Here is a 15,759-nt window from a genome sequence, read left to right as displayed (position 1 = left end):
CTCCTTCGATGGGATGGATGAAGCTCAACATCAACAACATCTACAAAGAAGGATGGCATGTAGGTTATGCACTCCAAAGCCATGATGGTAGTTTTGCTTAGGCTGGCTGCTTTACCAAAGCAGAGAATTTGGAGTATAGGGAATGGTGCTCATGGGAGGATGTCATCAAAGAATCGGGATGTAAAGGAAAATTAGTTATTGAGATGTGCTGATTAGACCTAGCCAGCGATGTAATTCAGATTTTGGAGGGAAGAAGACCTAGTAAGAATGCTCCATCCTCGTTGGTAAGAACTCTGTACAGTTTTGACCAGATCCAGGTGCACTATAATTATTGTAAATCTAATTTTTTGGTATGATTTTAGCTAAACTTGCTGGAGGTATGATCAAAACACGGAAAGATCACCCCCGAGATTGGAACCGACTCATGGATGGGTGACTCTGTACACATAATTACTGTTACTATTTATCATCAACGAACCGGTAAGAGTCTGCCTAACCCCAGCTTGAATATAAAAAAAAAATGCCAACTAATGGGAACTAGTGAAAGTTTGTCTCCTTGTCAAGGCATTCAGTTGCTAGCAGGTAGGGGTGGGCATCGGGCTGGCCCATGCCTGTTTAGAGCTTGGCTTGTCGGGCTTTAAGTGCAGCCCAGCTTGGAGATGTCATTTACTAACAGACCGAGTTTTGGCCCAGTTCTTAACGAGCTCAAATTTGAAGAGCAACCCATGGCCCGGCCCAGCCGAATCAAAATCCATTTTTAAATAGTAATAATTAACAAGTTCATAACTTTTCATGCACCCAATTAATTATCTTTCTAGTTTTTATAAAATTAATATAACTAATTAGGTAAATAGTAATAGTTACCAAGTTACTGTAATAGTTAATTTTTTATATTAAAAAATAATAAATAACAGGCCCATCCGGCTGGCCCAAGCTTGACCCACGTATATAACGGGCTAGGTCTTAGCCCGATACCTAACTGGCCCGGGCCGAAAACCTTGGTCCATCAGGCCGCCTGGCCTACTAGCAGGTTATTGCATCTTTATTGTTTTGCTGCCTAATTAGTGGAGATGGTTGGTTGATTAGTTGAACTTTGTTTTGTTGAGTCCATTGCTTAGCTTTATGTTTCATGGACACACTTCCTTCTCAGTGCTGGCTTATCTCTGTTTGCTAGTGATACAAGCACGTGTTTGTGCATGTTTGCACTAGTGGTGATAGATTTTGCCTTACTAGAACTAGTAAATTTTGCTTGGATTTGTGCACAATATACAGATTAATGCTTGTTCTTCCAAAATTTCTGCCAATTGTGTTAACTTGTTTATTTCTCAAAAAGTTACCAGGCAGGTCTATTAAAATGTACCAACAAATAAGATATAAAGGTTTTGTGTGTCATGTCAAGCACGGTTGAGAACTTGTCAAAAGAGAGTATATAGTTTTGCTATGTTCTTTCCTGGGACCTGCTTTGTTCAATTATGTTATTGGTCAATCATGGTTGTTGTTAACTAGTAGTTGTCAGCTTGCTGTCATCACTACATTTTATCAATCACCAAATAATCTCCTTGATCTGGATAGTTTCTATTGATGCTTCCTACAATTGATTTCAGGAAATCTATTTTTATTGTATGGAGCAATAGTTAGTCTATTCTCCTCATTCTAAACAATGGTTATTAGCAAACAATTAACTATAGCTTATATATAAAAAATATATAACAAAATATGATATATAAATACGTACCTGCATGAAGTTTAATTTTGTATTTTTATCAAAGTACTACATGTACAATAGAACAAATATATCACAATCAATCATGTAACAATCATATACCAAGTTAAAAATATATACTTGTATGAATTGAGTTAACAAACATATGCAAAGTGATGACCTATTTTCTTGTCGAGGAATACTCTTTGTAGGTCAAACTATCCAATAAGTATAATAGTTGAAGTCAAACCATCCTGTAAAAAAAAAACATGCAACACAACATTTAACCTACTGAGTATGAGAGAGAAATAAACACATTATTTAATAAGTAATGTTATCGTACTAGTGTTCTAATGTTCTTATCTGCATTAGTCATAAACTCTATCGAATTGTACATCTTGAAGTCCCTCACATTCATATCCATTTCTTCAAAACTCCAGTGTTGATTGTCCTACTTAATAGGAATTAAGATCTGCAACATAAATCAAGTTTAAGGTCATTGTGCATGTGAAAATTTATGTTTTGTAAGTATGCAAAGTTATCCAACAAATACTTTGTCAGACTAAAAGAAAAGATACCACAATTGATTGGTCTCCAAGCATCCACGTCCCTTTAGTTTTGACTATTTGTTGTGAACATTCAGTATTTACATGTTAGTTTTTATTAATCAAAAGAAAATTAACAAAAACATCACTTTTGAGACTCACAAAAAAATATGGGGTAAGGTAAATGATCTTGGGAAGTTTCGCTCATGTCGCCATGATAAGTACTTAAGCCGTTAAACATGTGCTTACCAGAAAAACTCGCCATCGATGATTCTGAAAAGTTTGACCATGAACTATCTCTAATGACTCACCAAGAATAGTGGCTGGAAACTATTCTCGAGGGGAAAGCACGTTGGGGACCACAAAAAAACCTTAGTTTATATGAAAATAACCCTAGGTTGCAAACAGTCTGTTTTTAAACAATTGAAGGGTCACACTTAATTATCGTACAAAACTCTACAAAAAAGGAAAATTCACATTTTATTCATCCTCAATATTTATGATATTTTTAAAAATCTGCAAATATGTTAGGAAATCTACATATAAAAATCATATTCACAATGACTTTATTTGTGATAGTCAATTTAGAAGCGAAATTCATGAAACTCTGCAATGTGTTATATGTGTAGATCGCCCCATATTTGTGGTTCTCTTTGAGAATTTATTACTTAACAGAGATCCACACATATCTATGCGAACTTCATACTATCTATTCGAATTTAGTGGAATATTTATGAAATTACGATAGGTTTTAGTTACGGGATGTTCGCAAATTTGATTATGCGAACTTTGTACTATATATGCAAATTTAGTAAAATATTTATAAAGTTTTGATAGGTTTCAACAATAGAAAGTTCACATATTTATTTATGCAAACTTCGTACTATATATGCAAATTTAGTGAAATATTTGTGAAGTTTCAACATTTTTATTTGAGAATTTCATGAATTTAGTTATGCAAACTTCGTATTATATATGTGAATTTAGTGGAATATTTATGAGGTTTTGACAAGTTTCAGTAATAAAAAGTTCATGAAATTATTTATGTGAAATTTATATTGTATATATGAATTTAGTAAAAATATTTACGAAGTTTCGACTGGTTTCAGTAATAAAAAGTTTGCAGAATTATTTATGTGAACTTTGCACTATATATACGAATTTAGTGAAATATTTATGAAGTTTCAACAGTTTTCAATTATAGAAAGTTTGTGAATTTGGTTATGCAAACTTGATACTATATATGCAGAGTTAGTGAAATATTTGTGAAGTTAAGATTCTAATTTGTTACAGGAAGTTCGCAGATGTGGTTTTACGAACTTCAAACTATATATGTGAATTTAGTGTAATATTTGTGAAGTTTCTATAAGTTTCAGTTACAAAAAAATTTATAGACATAGTTATGTGAACTTCATACTATATATGCGAATTTAGTCAAATATTTGCAAAGTTTCGACAAGTTTCTATTACAGGAAGTTCGCAAATATAGTTATGCAGATTTTGTGAGGTACGCAAAAATGTGTGAATCTATCTTTTAGTGAGAGTTTGCAATACCCAGAGAGGGTACCCATATATCACGCGAACTTCAGGAGGTTTTCTCATGTGAAATGTCCTAAAGAAGTTAGATATTTACGAATTTGGAATGGACTGATTTCAAAAATTGTAGGAAATTTCGAGAAATGTATTATTTTTTATTGTATGGTATGATCATTTCTATTTTTATAAGGTTTCAAAAAATAATGGCCTACGATATGTGATACTTTCTCATATTATAAAATTGTGTTTTTCCAATTCAAAAAACTAGTTCCTACTGCTTGGAACATGTTGAACACGCCTACAAGGTCCGATTGGATCACAAACAACCTATACCTATAACTTTTAGAGTCATTTGTACCTCATGGCATCATCACCAAATGTTAATCTAAATATCCCTTTTTTGGAGCTTCCATTATTGATAGAAGGCATGAAAACACAATAGAAAATGAATTGCACTTTCTCTTAATTCTATGAGAATCCATTAAACAAGAACCTATTCAACCATTTTCTTTATTAGTATAAAATATAAAACAGTTATACTACCCAGCAAATGTTCATATAGCTTATACAACATACCAAGGGTTCGACTTCTCAAATGTCATTCGTGTATTGATGTCTTCGTCCTTTTTCATAGACATTATATAGTTATTATCATCGATATCATCTGATTCTTCACTGTCAACGTGATCGCTACTACCACTATTTGATTGTTCAATTGCACAAACTATATCAAAATTCATCATACCTATCACAGCCTTTGCTTCCATGCATTCAATATTAACCATAAAAACTTCACATTCATCATTGCATCTATATCTCAAACATAAATTACAAAGTCTAACAATTTATACCTAGCTTTGTCATATGTCTGAGAAGACTAGATGTCATTCAAATTACTGCGATGAAGATCAATGACACTGGTTTGCCCATGTGGTTCCATATTTTCTACAGTGATCCTTTGATCATGTACAATATCAATATCGATCACTATTTCAGACAATTAGATGATCGACAAATAACTGAGCTCGATAGATGATGCCTGAGATAGATGCACATTCTTCACATGATTCACATCATTCTATTCATCAATTGCTTCTTGTACATTACTTTCAATTGTTGCTTGTTTAATTGCTCCTTGTTGCCAATATCCAAGTCAACATCACCACTAAATAGCATCGATTCTACATCATCAGTGTCTCAAACGTCTATCCATATTTGTTGGCTATCTACGTTTGGAGAATAATTATACCGAGGCTCAATAAGTTTTTCACATATCCAGTTTTATGAGATCTCAAAGTCATAAATTCCTTAAAGCTATTGTTTTTAAAGACCACTATAGATCTCCAATTAAAGTAATCAGACCTACGATAGTATACTTTAGCCCTTTCAGACGCCATCATTAATGGACTATAACAACCACTGTAGATCTTCAAAAACTAACATGTAAAAAAAGGCCATTCATATACAAATATTAATTAAAGGACAAGCAAACAAACATAAATCATTCATCTACAACACAAACAAATATATATATATATATGAAAAAACCCTAAATACAGTAAACCCTAAACAATAAATTCAGTGGTAAATATTAAATAAAATACAGAAAAATATTCATAGCAATAACCAAACAAAAATATGCATGAGGCTATTAAATGATCATATCTAAAAAAAGGTTCGGAGTAAAAAACAAACAATATGCATATATATTGTTTGTATGAAACTCACCTTTTGAACATGTAGATGGGAAAATCGATGACAAGGAATGCAAAGGGTTCAATAAGGAATTGTCAAATATATACGAGAATCACTACAAGAAGAAAGGAATAATGTAGAGGGTTCTACAGGAAAGTTCTTTCCAAACACAAATGAAAAAAATGAGTTTATATATGATTATATGGTTTGGGAACTCTATAAAAAATAAAGAAACTTGCATAGTATTCATCCCATACACATGCAATGTATCAGAAAAAATTGCATATTTGTTAGAAAACCCGCATATATGTAGAGATGAAAGCAAATATGTCATAAATTTGCAAATATTTAACTAGTATTTGTGATGTTGCGACTTTTAGTTCAAGTGGTGGGTCACACATTTTTATGTGAATTTATGAAGTATATACGACCTAAGTAGGATATTGCGACATTCGGTTTAGGTGGAGGTTCACACATGTTTATGTGAATTCATGAAGTATATGTGGATTAGTAGGTTATTTGCCATGTTAGAGGTTTCAATCTAACCGAATGTGCACAAATAAATTTATTAATATACATGAGACTTAAGTATGATATTTACAATGTTCGAGGTTTTCAGTCTAACCTCGAACATTGATTATACTACGTGAGGTCCACATAAGAAAACGTTGATTATACATTTAAGTGAGTTTGCATTAGCCAACAAGGGGACTATGTATGTTTGCACATGCAAAGGGTAAAAAAGTCCTAACAAAATTAGGTATTTGCAATTTTAGACAAAGAGAATAGCAAAAAATTAGGGGCATTTCGAAAAACATGCCGTTTTGTCCGTACAGTGCAGTCATTTTTCATTCAATATTTGTGCAAGTTTTGAAAGGAATATAAAAATCAATGGTTCACAATACACAATCAGATCAATTAAATCCTAAGTATTTTTTTAATAGACAAACTACAAGACACAATAAATGATTGGGTAAATAACGCCTGCTTCCGACTTTCAGCCAGAAAATATATACGAATACTGTTTATTTTTTATACCATAGGGCATTGCCAATATCCCAAATCCATGATTCAAAATGGGCTTATGCGATTGAGGCCATCGCCACACCAAAATCCAAGTTCATCAAATTGAAACGGATTTCAGCAGTGACTGGCATGCACAATCTACAGTTCAATCTAAACAACTGCGGAATTCAACAGAACTGTTGCCCCACATGCTACTGGCTATCGAGTAGTTATCCAACAAAACTGCATCATATAAAATGGTATATGATCTTATATTTCATAGATGGTAACCAGCCATTTTATTCATCCCTCCCTGTTCTTGCAGGAATCCTCCGCCAGTTTCTCGTGCAATGAGGGCTAGTGTTACCACTCACGACGACTCCACAAATACCCTTAACACCAGAAAGGCATTGTGGCTACTGAGACAGGAGAGAATTTTATATTTGTACAACAAGATACAAGTAACAGCAGAGCAGAACAAAGGGTATTTCTTTCGAGCACATCTTCAACCTGCAATCATCAGAAAAATAACTGCCTGCACTGTGCAGCAGTGGCGTCTAATGGGCAATATGGGCACTTGAATGTCCGTGTAGTGCTCTTGGATAGCTTTACTATTGATTGCTTGCACAGCACATGGCCACACGGCAGCAGCATTGGTGGATTCTCCTCCGTACCCTGGTCACGCGAAACTGGACATACAAAGATGGAATGGAACTGGAATTCGCTACCCAACACCACTGGAACTGGAAGCTGTTTCAACAGCTGCCACTCCTGCTTCTTGGCAGCCATGACATTCGCGAGCTTAAGCAATGTAGGCAACCCCTGAGTTCCAGCAGCTATGGTCACATATAGTGGGCTCTCATAGGATTGACCCAATAACCTGCAGAACTCCTGAGTGAGTTCTGTTGCTATCTCATCCCAATGAGAAGGTGATAGCAGCTCTGCATATGGAGAAGAGTCTAACCGGCCCACCCACAGAAGGCATGCCATCAACTTCTGGATCTCACACATGTGAACTGTGGCAAAAGGGGCAAGGTAGCTCCTAACATACTTCAACGCCTCGTTCCTGTCTCCCTTCTTGAGTATCTCCACAAACTGCAGCCTATGGAGCTTCAATTCAAGTGTACATCCAGTCTGGCCCAGACGGTCACGATGGGCAGACACCCATTTCAGAGCTGGCTCAAGGTTCTTTGTCTTCAACTCCTCAAGTATATGATACATCTCGACAAAAGGGGTTCTAAGGTTGGATGAGTCAGGCACTCCAGCCTCAGCTATGAAGCAGTCACCAAGATCAAACAGGCCTTGCCTGTAAAAGTGTGTGGCAATGACCTGATTAACGATCTGCATGTCAAACTCAACATTTCTATACGACTTGGCTACGTCTGGGATAAAGGCTTTCTCGATGAGTTTTGTATATTTACTGAGCCCAACATTTAGCTCCTTTTGTGAACCCTCGAGTTGATTGATCGGGCCAATGTCAGTAACCCTCTTGTTCAGTTCTGTGAAGATGGTTTTCATGCACACACTCTCTTCAGTGGACATAGTAGACTGCAGACTTGCCAAAGCTTGTTCAATTTCGTGAACCACCTGATCAATTACTTCTTGGGTTTTAGAAGTGGACAGCTTTTGCTTCTTGGCAATACGGTCAAATGCATCCTTGATGGTATTAAGCTCCATAAGGAATTGATACAGAACAATTCTCTGCAGCGTCCCAAAAATAAGTCATTATGCCTAATATATAAGACATGCATAGCATCAAAGCAACAAACAAAAAGTACGAAAATCCTGATTGTCAATTTTTGGTTGGCAAAGTTGGTTAAGACAAATTCATCCAGTTGGTTAAGAGGCAAATTCATCCAGTAGCAGCTACATGCCTGGCATGTTTCCTACATCTATTCATCAATAAAGAAGGTGATACTTCCTACAAATTACATTTTTCCATATGGATGGGCAAACCACCTGAGGGATGTAAACCTGAGCGCACCCCTGACCCTAAAAAACCACCAGCTTCGGCTTATGCAAGGGGGATAACGCCTGGAATTGAACCCTGACTGCCTGTATGAAAGCCGAGGCCCGTTCCAACTACGCCAACCCCTCAGGTCTCCTACAAATTACATTTATTATCTGAAAGTTATCCCACCTGCCACTTGTCACAACCTTGGGCAGCTAACTCTCAGGTTGGGTTATAGGGAGACAGGCAGATATGATTTCTTGTGGAATTTCTAACACAATCTTATCTCAGGTCCAATGCCAAACTATCTGAACTCCAAGTCATTTGTCTTCACAATAACAGTGAAGCTGTCTATAATTTACATTATTCCCAAAACAATTAGCCATTGCATAACTGTTTAGTTATGCACTGCCGGTCCCAAGCCCGGATAAAGGAGGAGGGTTGCGGTAGGCCTGTGACAGCCAGCATAAAAACTTAGTCATACCCTATGAATATGAACCAATATGAGAATTTCGTTGGGGCGTTCCCTATTGAGCAACGTGCTGTACTCTATAGGCCCGGAGGCAGTGATAAATGGGCAAGGGTTGCTAGGTCGTCGCCCGGAAGCGACGCGTCACACCGGCGCCCGAGTGTGGTGTCAAATAGGCAAGGGTTCCCTCACTTTGTTGGACGGGTAGGGGTAAAGAAGTTAGTCCAAGATCATAAAATTAGGTTAGCGACTTGGAACATAGGGTCTTTAACTGGTAAGTTGGGAGAGTTAGTAGATGTTGTGTGTAGGAAAAAGATTGATATTTTATGTCTACAAGAGACCAAATGGGTAGGTGAGAAAGCAAAAGTGATAGAACCTTGGGGATATAAGATTTGGTATAAAGAAATAAATAGGAATAGGAGTGGAGTAGAGATTGTTATGAGTCGTGAGTTTATAGATAATGTAATTGAGGTCCGTAGGAAGGGTGATAGGATTTTACTTATTAAATTAGTATTAGGTTCGGAGATTATTAATATTATTAGTGTTTATGCACCTCAAGTAGGTTTAGATGATTCCATTAAGCGTCAATTTTGGGAAGATTTAGATGGAGTAATACAAGGAAAATCTTATGGAGAAAGATTTTTCATCGGCGGTGACCTTCATGGACATGTAGGCATTAGTAGGGATGAATTTGAGAGTATCTATGAAGGCTATGGCATAGGAGAAAGAAACGTAAGTGGAGAAAGAATTTTAGATTTTGGTTTGTCCTATGATATGATCTTAGCAAACACTTGGTTTAGGAAGAGGGAGTCTCACCTAGTAACATTTAAAAGTGGGGTTAATACGAGTCAGATAGATTTTTTTCAACTTAGAAAGAGAGATAGGGGTTGTTGCATCGATTGTAAGGTTATACCGGGAGAAAGTGTAGCTACACAACATAGAGTCTTAATTTTAGATCTTAGAATTAGACAATGCCACAAAACGGATAGACATAGGATAGATCCTAGAATTAAGTGGTGGGCACTGAAAGGAGCTAAACAAGGAATGTTTGTAGAGCAGGTAGTTAAGGAAGTCGATTGGTGTCTTGAGGAGGATTCAGAATCAATGTGGAATAAGATAGCGGGTGGCATGAGAAAGGTGGCTAAGGAGGTATTGGGTGAGTCTAAAGGCGGTGCACCGCTAGGTAAGGATACATCGTGGTGGATTGAGGATGTCAAATTAGCTATTAAGGTTAAAAGAGAGTGTTATAGAAATCTAAGTAAGAGTCGTGATAATGAGAATTTGAAGAAGTATATGATAGCAAAGAAAGAAGCTAAAAAAGTAGTTCAGAACGCGAGGGATAAGGTATATAAGAGGTTTATGACAACTTGGATACCAAAGAGGGCGAGAAGGATATTTATAGGCTTACAAAGATGAGAGATAGGAAATCGAGGGATCTGGGTATGGTTAGCTGTATCAAAGATGAAACGCAAATGGTTTTAGTCAAAGATTAGGAGATTAAGGAGAGATGGAAAGATTATTTTGATAAGTTATTTAATGAAAGTCATGCTCAAGATCTTGGAGACTTGTCCATTCCTTTTCATGAGATGAAGCATGACTTCATGCGCAAGATTCAAAAGAAAGAAATTGCAGAGGCTTTGAAGAAAATGAAATCAAGTAGGGCAGTTGGCCCAGATGGTATACCTATTGAGGCTTGGAAATGCTTGGGAGAGAAAGGTTTAGAATGGTTGACAAATATTTTCAACAAGATTTGGCGGACAAATAAGATGCCTAATGAGTGGAGGAAGAGTACTTTGGTGCCTCTATATAAGAATAAGGGTGATATACAAGATTGCACAAACTATCGTGGTATAAAACTCATGAGTCATACTATGAAACTTTGGGAGAGGGTGATTGAGTCTAGGTTGAGGAAGATTGTCATGATATCGGAGAATCAATTTGGTTTTATGCCTGGAAGATAAACTATGGAAGCTATACATCTTCTTAGACAACTTATTGAGAGAAATAGAGAGAGGAACAAAGATTTGCATATGGTTTTTATTGATTTGGAGAAGGCATACGATAGAGTACCTACGGACGTTCTCTGGTGGACAATAATGAAGAAAGGTGTTTCTCTCAAGTACATTAGTATAATTAAAGATATGTACGAAGGAGTAGTAACCAATGTCCCCACTAGTGGAGGGGTGACAACCAATTTTCCTATAACGGTTGGGTTACATCAAGGATCTGCTTTAAGCCCTTTCCTATTTGCTATATATAGTGATGGATGAGCTTACGAGACCAATTCAAGAAAATGTGACGTGGTGTATGTTGTTTGCTGATGATATTGTTTTGATTGATGAGTCTAGAGCTGGGGTTAATGCTAAGTTAGAATTATGGAGACAGACATTGGAAGCAAGAGGTTTTAAGTTGAGTAAGAGTAAGACAGAATACATGGAATGTCGGTTTAGTAAGCAACGAAGTAGTGATGGGAGTGTAGTGAAGCTTGGTGAGCAAGAAATACCGATGGATGATTGTTTCAAATATTTGGGATCTATCATTCAAAAGTATGGAGAAATTAATGGAGATGTAAATCATAGGATAAAGGTTGGGTGGATGAAATGGAAGAGTGCAACTCGAGTGTTGTGCGATCGTAGAATGCCATTGCGGTTGAAGGGAAAGTTTTATAGGATGACTATTAGGCCCGCTTTACTATATGGTACGGAATGTTGGGCTGCCAAGAGACATCATATTCAAAAAATGAGTGTAGCTGAGATACGTATGCTTAGATGGATGTGTGGAAATACAATAAAAGATAAGATTCGGAACGAGGAGATACGTAAGAAGGTAGGCATTGCACCCATTGAAAATAAGATGAGAGAGAATCATTTACGGTGGTTTGGACATATTCGGCGAAGGCCTAATGATGCTCCAGTTAGAAGGATGGAGAAATGGGAAAATATATTAGTCAAAAGAGGTCAGGGTAGGCCTAGGAAGACATGGATGGAGGTGATAGGAAAGGATATGAATGCTTTGAACCTCACCGAGGACATGGCATTGGATAGAAATGATTGGAGGAGAAGGATTCATGTGGAATACCCAGAATGATTTTCTTTTTTGGTTCATATCGCCGACCCCAATTGTTTTGGGATGAAGGCGTAGTAGTTGTTGTTGTTGTTGTTGTTGTTGTTGTTGTTGTTGTTGTTGTTGTTGTTGTAATTAGCCATTGCAGAGAAAGAGGAAACAAATATCAAAACAGAAGGCATATACAAGGTTGTAAGTATCGTATCGTTACCCATATCGGTCAGGCCCAAATTAAGACTATCGTATTGTATCGTAAAATATCGAAAAAAATTAATAAAAATTTTCAAAAACCCAAAAAAAAGAGAAAACATCTAAAAAAAATCATATCACAAGAAACAATGATAAATTGCACAAAATAGCATTTATGTCTCAATGAGCTGCATAAGACATCATTAACATCAAATAATTGCACAAACTATCGTGGTATAAAACTCATGAGTCATACTATGAAACTTTGGGAGAGGGTGATTGAGTCTAGGTTGAGGAAGGTTGTCATGATATCGGAGAATCAATTTGGTTTTATGCCTGGAAGATAAACTATGGAAGCTATACATCGTCTTAGACAACTTATTGAGAGAAATAGAGAGAGGAACAAAGATTTGCATATGGTTTTTATTGATTTGGAGAAGGCATACGATAGAGTACCTAGGGACGTTCTCTGGTGGACAATAATGAAGAAAGGTGTTTCTCTCAAGTACATTAGTATAATTAAAGATATGTATAAAGGAGTAGTAACCAATGTCCGCACTTGTGGAGGGGTGACAACCAATTTTCCTATAACGGTTGGGTTACATCAAGGATCTGCTTTAAGCCCTTTTCTATTTGCTATAGTGATGGATGAGCTTACGAGATCAATTCAAGAAAATGTGTCATAGCGTATGTTGTTTGCTGATGATATCGTTTAGATTGATGAGTCTAGAGTTGGGGTTAATGCTAAGTTAGAACTATGGAGACAGACATTGGAAGCAAGAGGTTTTAAGTTGAGTAAGAGTAAGACAGAATATATGGAATGTCGGTTTAGTAAGCAACGAAGTAGTGATGAGAGTGTAGTGAAGCTTGGTGAGCAAGAAATACTGGTGGATGATTGTTTCAAATATTTGGGATCTATCATTCAAAAGTATGGAGAAATTGATGGAGATGTAAATCATAGGATAAAGGTTGAGTGGATGAAATGGAAAAGTGCAACTCGAGTGTTGTGCGATCGTAGAATGTCATTGCAGTTGAAGGGAAAGTTTATAGGACGACTATTAGACCCGCTTTACTATATGGTATGGAATGTCGGGCTACCAAGAGACATCATATTCAAAAAATGAGTGTAGCTGAGATGCGTATGCTTAGATGGATGTGTGGAAATACAATAAAAGATAAGATTCGGAACGAGGAGATATGTAAGAAGGTAGGCGTTGCACCCATTGAAAATAAGATGAGAGAGAATCATTTACGGTGGTTTGGACATATTCGGCGAAGGCCTAATGATGCTCCAGTTAGAAGGATGGAGAAATGGGAAAATATATTAGTTAAAAGAGGTCAGGGTAGGCCTAGGAAGACATGGATGGAGATGATAGGAAAGGATATGAATGCTTTGAACCTCACCGAGGACATGGCATTGGATAGAAATGATTGGAGGAGAAGGATTCATGTGAAAGACCCAGAATGATTTTCTTTTTTGGTTCATATCGCTGACCCCAATTGTTTTGGGATGAAGGCGTAGTTGTTGTTGTTGTTGTAATATAGAATCATAGATAATATTGCATGCATATTTCATAAGAACAATGCAAAATATTAAATATCTTGCAATTAAGAACATGCACAAGACTCATACTTTCATATTACATAAACAAAATATTGTGAAAATAATTGCACTCGATTTTCAATCGGTTTTCACTCATTACTTGAGTGCCTCATTACCAAACCGGATCATCTGATGTCATCTTTGTTGGAGTGTGGAGCCTGATTTCTACCTTGATATAAATCTCGAATTTTCGTAGATCAAAATTCATGGTAAGTTGACGGAGGGTTGTAGGGGGCAACGCCCTGAGGCAATTTTTTTAGAGGGTAGATTTGTAATTTTACTCATAATCTATGTCACATGGGTGCGGGTACGGGTGCAACACGAGTGCGGAGCAATTTCAAAAATTTTGGCACGGGAACACGGCTATATATATGTATATATATTTTTAAATATATATATATAAAAAGATCAATTTTTTTTAGTTTTTATACGTCTTTTGCCCTAAAAATAGTCAAAAATAGACTCTGTCAAAGTTGACTGAGTCCAAAATGTGGATGGATTCGGCCCCGTTTCGTTGACCGAGTCTGACACTTGTTGACTGAGTCCGCCCCGTGACCGCACCACGGGTGCGTCGACCTCCTAGCCGAGTCCGTGTGACATAGCTCATAATAAAGATCTTTTTACCTTAACCACCTCCTTGAGCAAAAAAATGGTGAAAATGCAGTTTTACTTTAGCAAACTGCAAAATCCCTCTTGTGCACGAATCGGCCCCCAAATCGCTCTCACAAGTCCTAGGTTGTGTGGATATCTATCTAATGGCTTCAACACAAATGAGGGAGTCGACCCTCAAGAGCTCTTTAAAACCCAAAACTGAAAATTTATGATTTGGTCATTTTTTAAGAGTGTTGACCATGTATTGTACAATACACCTCATATCGTATGATATGGGCATGTATCGTATGATACAGCTACAATACGCACTCGTATATCGATATTCTAAATAGTAACAATATGTATCATACCGTATACAATATTGGGCATATAGATTCATATATAGAACATGGTGGTTAATGGCTGGATTCTCCCTGACTGATTAAGATGAAACAAAAACTAAAAAAATATGGAGCCAAAATGTTTGTAGAATAACCAGATCCGGATGTCGTTCACACAATATGGTCATCTATTCATCCAGCACAAGGTCAGAAATATAAGTTGGATCTAGATCCAACTCCTTTAATCATACAAGTAGTAGCAATGAAGGAGATTCAAGACTATCAAGGGCTCTTTATAAGATGCACCTTTCAGAAATCATATTATAGTTCATGAACTCAACCTCTGACTGAAACTCGGTGGCCCAGCCAGCCTGGAATTTAAAAAAAACTAAGATAAACATTTATTATTTAAAGCCTACATGTGAAAATGTTGAAGGTTTTTCAACTGCAAGGTTGGAATAGTGCTGACGGCACAATCCATGTTGATAGTGTCATCCCGACAAATTTTCAAGGACAAGTTGCCAGGGTCGGAGACTCGGAGGTAATATGGACCAAATAAAACTGTGCCTACACTAACCAGTCACCAATTGCTGTCAACCCCATCCAAACGGGCGTGCACTTTCACATGTTTCAGCCAAAACGAGGTTAGATACTAGTAGATGGTTTAATGCTTTCAAATGGCATCAACCTTCTATGATTTTTTACCTCATTAGAAATTGTTAGACCATAGTAGCGATTCTATACACCACATGAACATTATCATTGGTAAGTTGTGCACAAATGTTCATCCACGTTTGACTCTCTCTCTCTCTCTCTCTCTCTCTCTCTCTCTCTCTCTCTCTCTCTCTCTCTCTCAGAACCATGAACAATTTGTTCTTGACCAGTATTCTTTGACCAATATCTAACAAAAGTAAAGCCTTGATGAATCTGTAAAACACCTATTTTTCCTATAGAATCTAAAAGCCTTCACTACATGATTGAATATATAAAACAAAGACCTGTATTTTAAACTGTATATGTACCCTTCTTTAAACCAAGGTTTTAAAACTCACCGAGTCAACTTGGTGAC

The 15,759-nt window shown here is 36.7% G+C and overlaps 1 pseudogene across 3 annotated transcripts in view; it reads right to left on the bottom strand.

Annotated features, from left to right (window-relative positions):
- Positions 1-6,762: 6,762 nt before the first annotated feature.
- Positions 6,763-15,759, bottom strand: part of LOC149822469 (protein RMD5 homolog pseudogene) — a 41,421-nt pseudogene continuing 32,424 nt past the window's right edge. For all 3 annotated transcript variants that reach the window (XR_016426199.1, XR_016426200.1, XR_016426201.1), the window contains exon 2: positions 6,763-8,184. The product of XR_016426199.1 is annotated as a protein RMD5 homolog pseudogene, transcript variant X1 (transcript). The remainder of the gene's footprint in view (positions 8,185-15,759) is intronic.

The sequence above is a fragment of the Nuphar pumila genome, chromosome 11 (assembly GCF_984573655.1).
Source record: "Nuphar pumila chromosome 11, dmNupPumi1.hap1.1, whole genome shotgun sequence".
Taxonomy (NCBI): Eukaryota; Viridiplantae; Streptophyta; class Magnoliopsida; order Nymphaeales; family Nymphaeaceae; genus Nuphar; species Nuphar pumila.
This window is presented reverse-complemented; position numbering and strand designations above follow the sequence as displayed.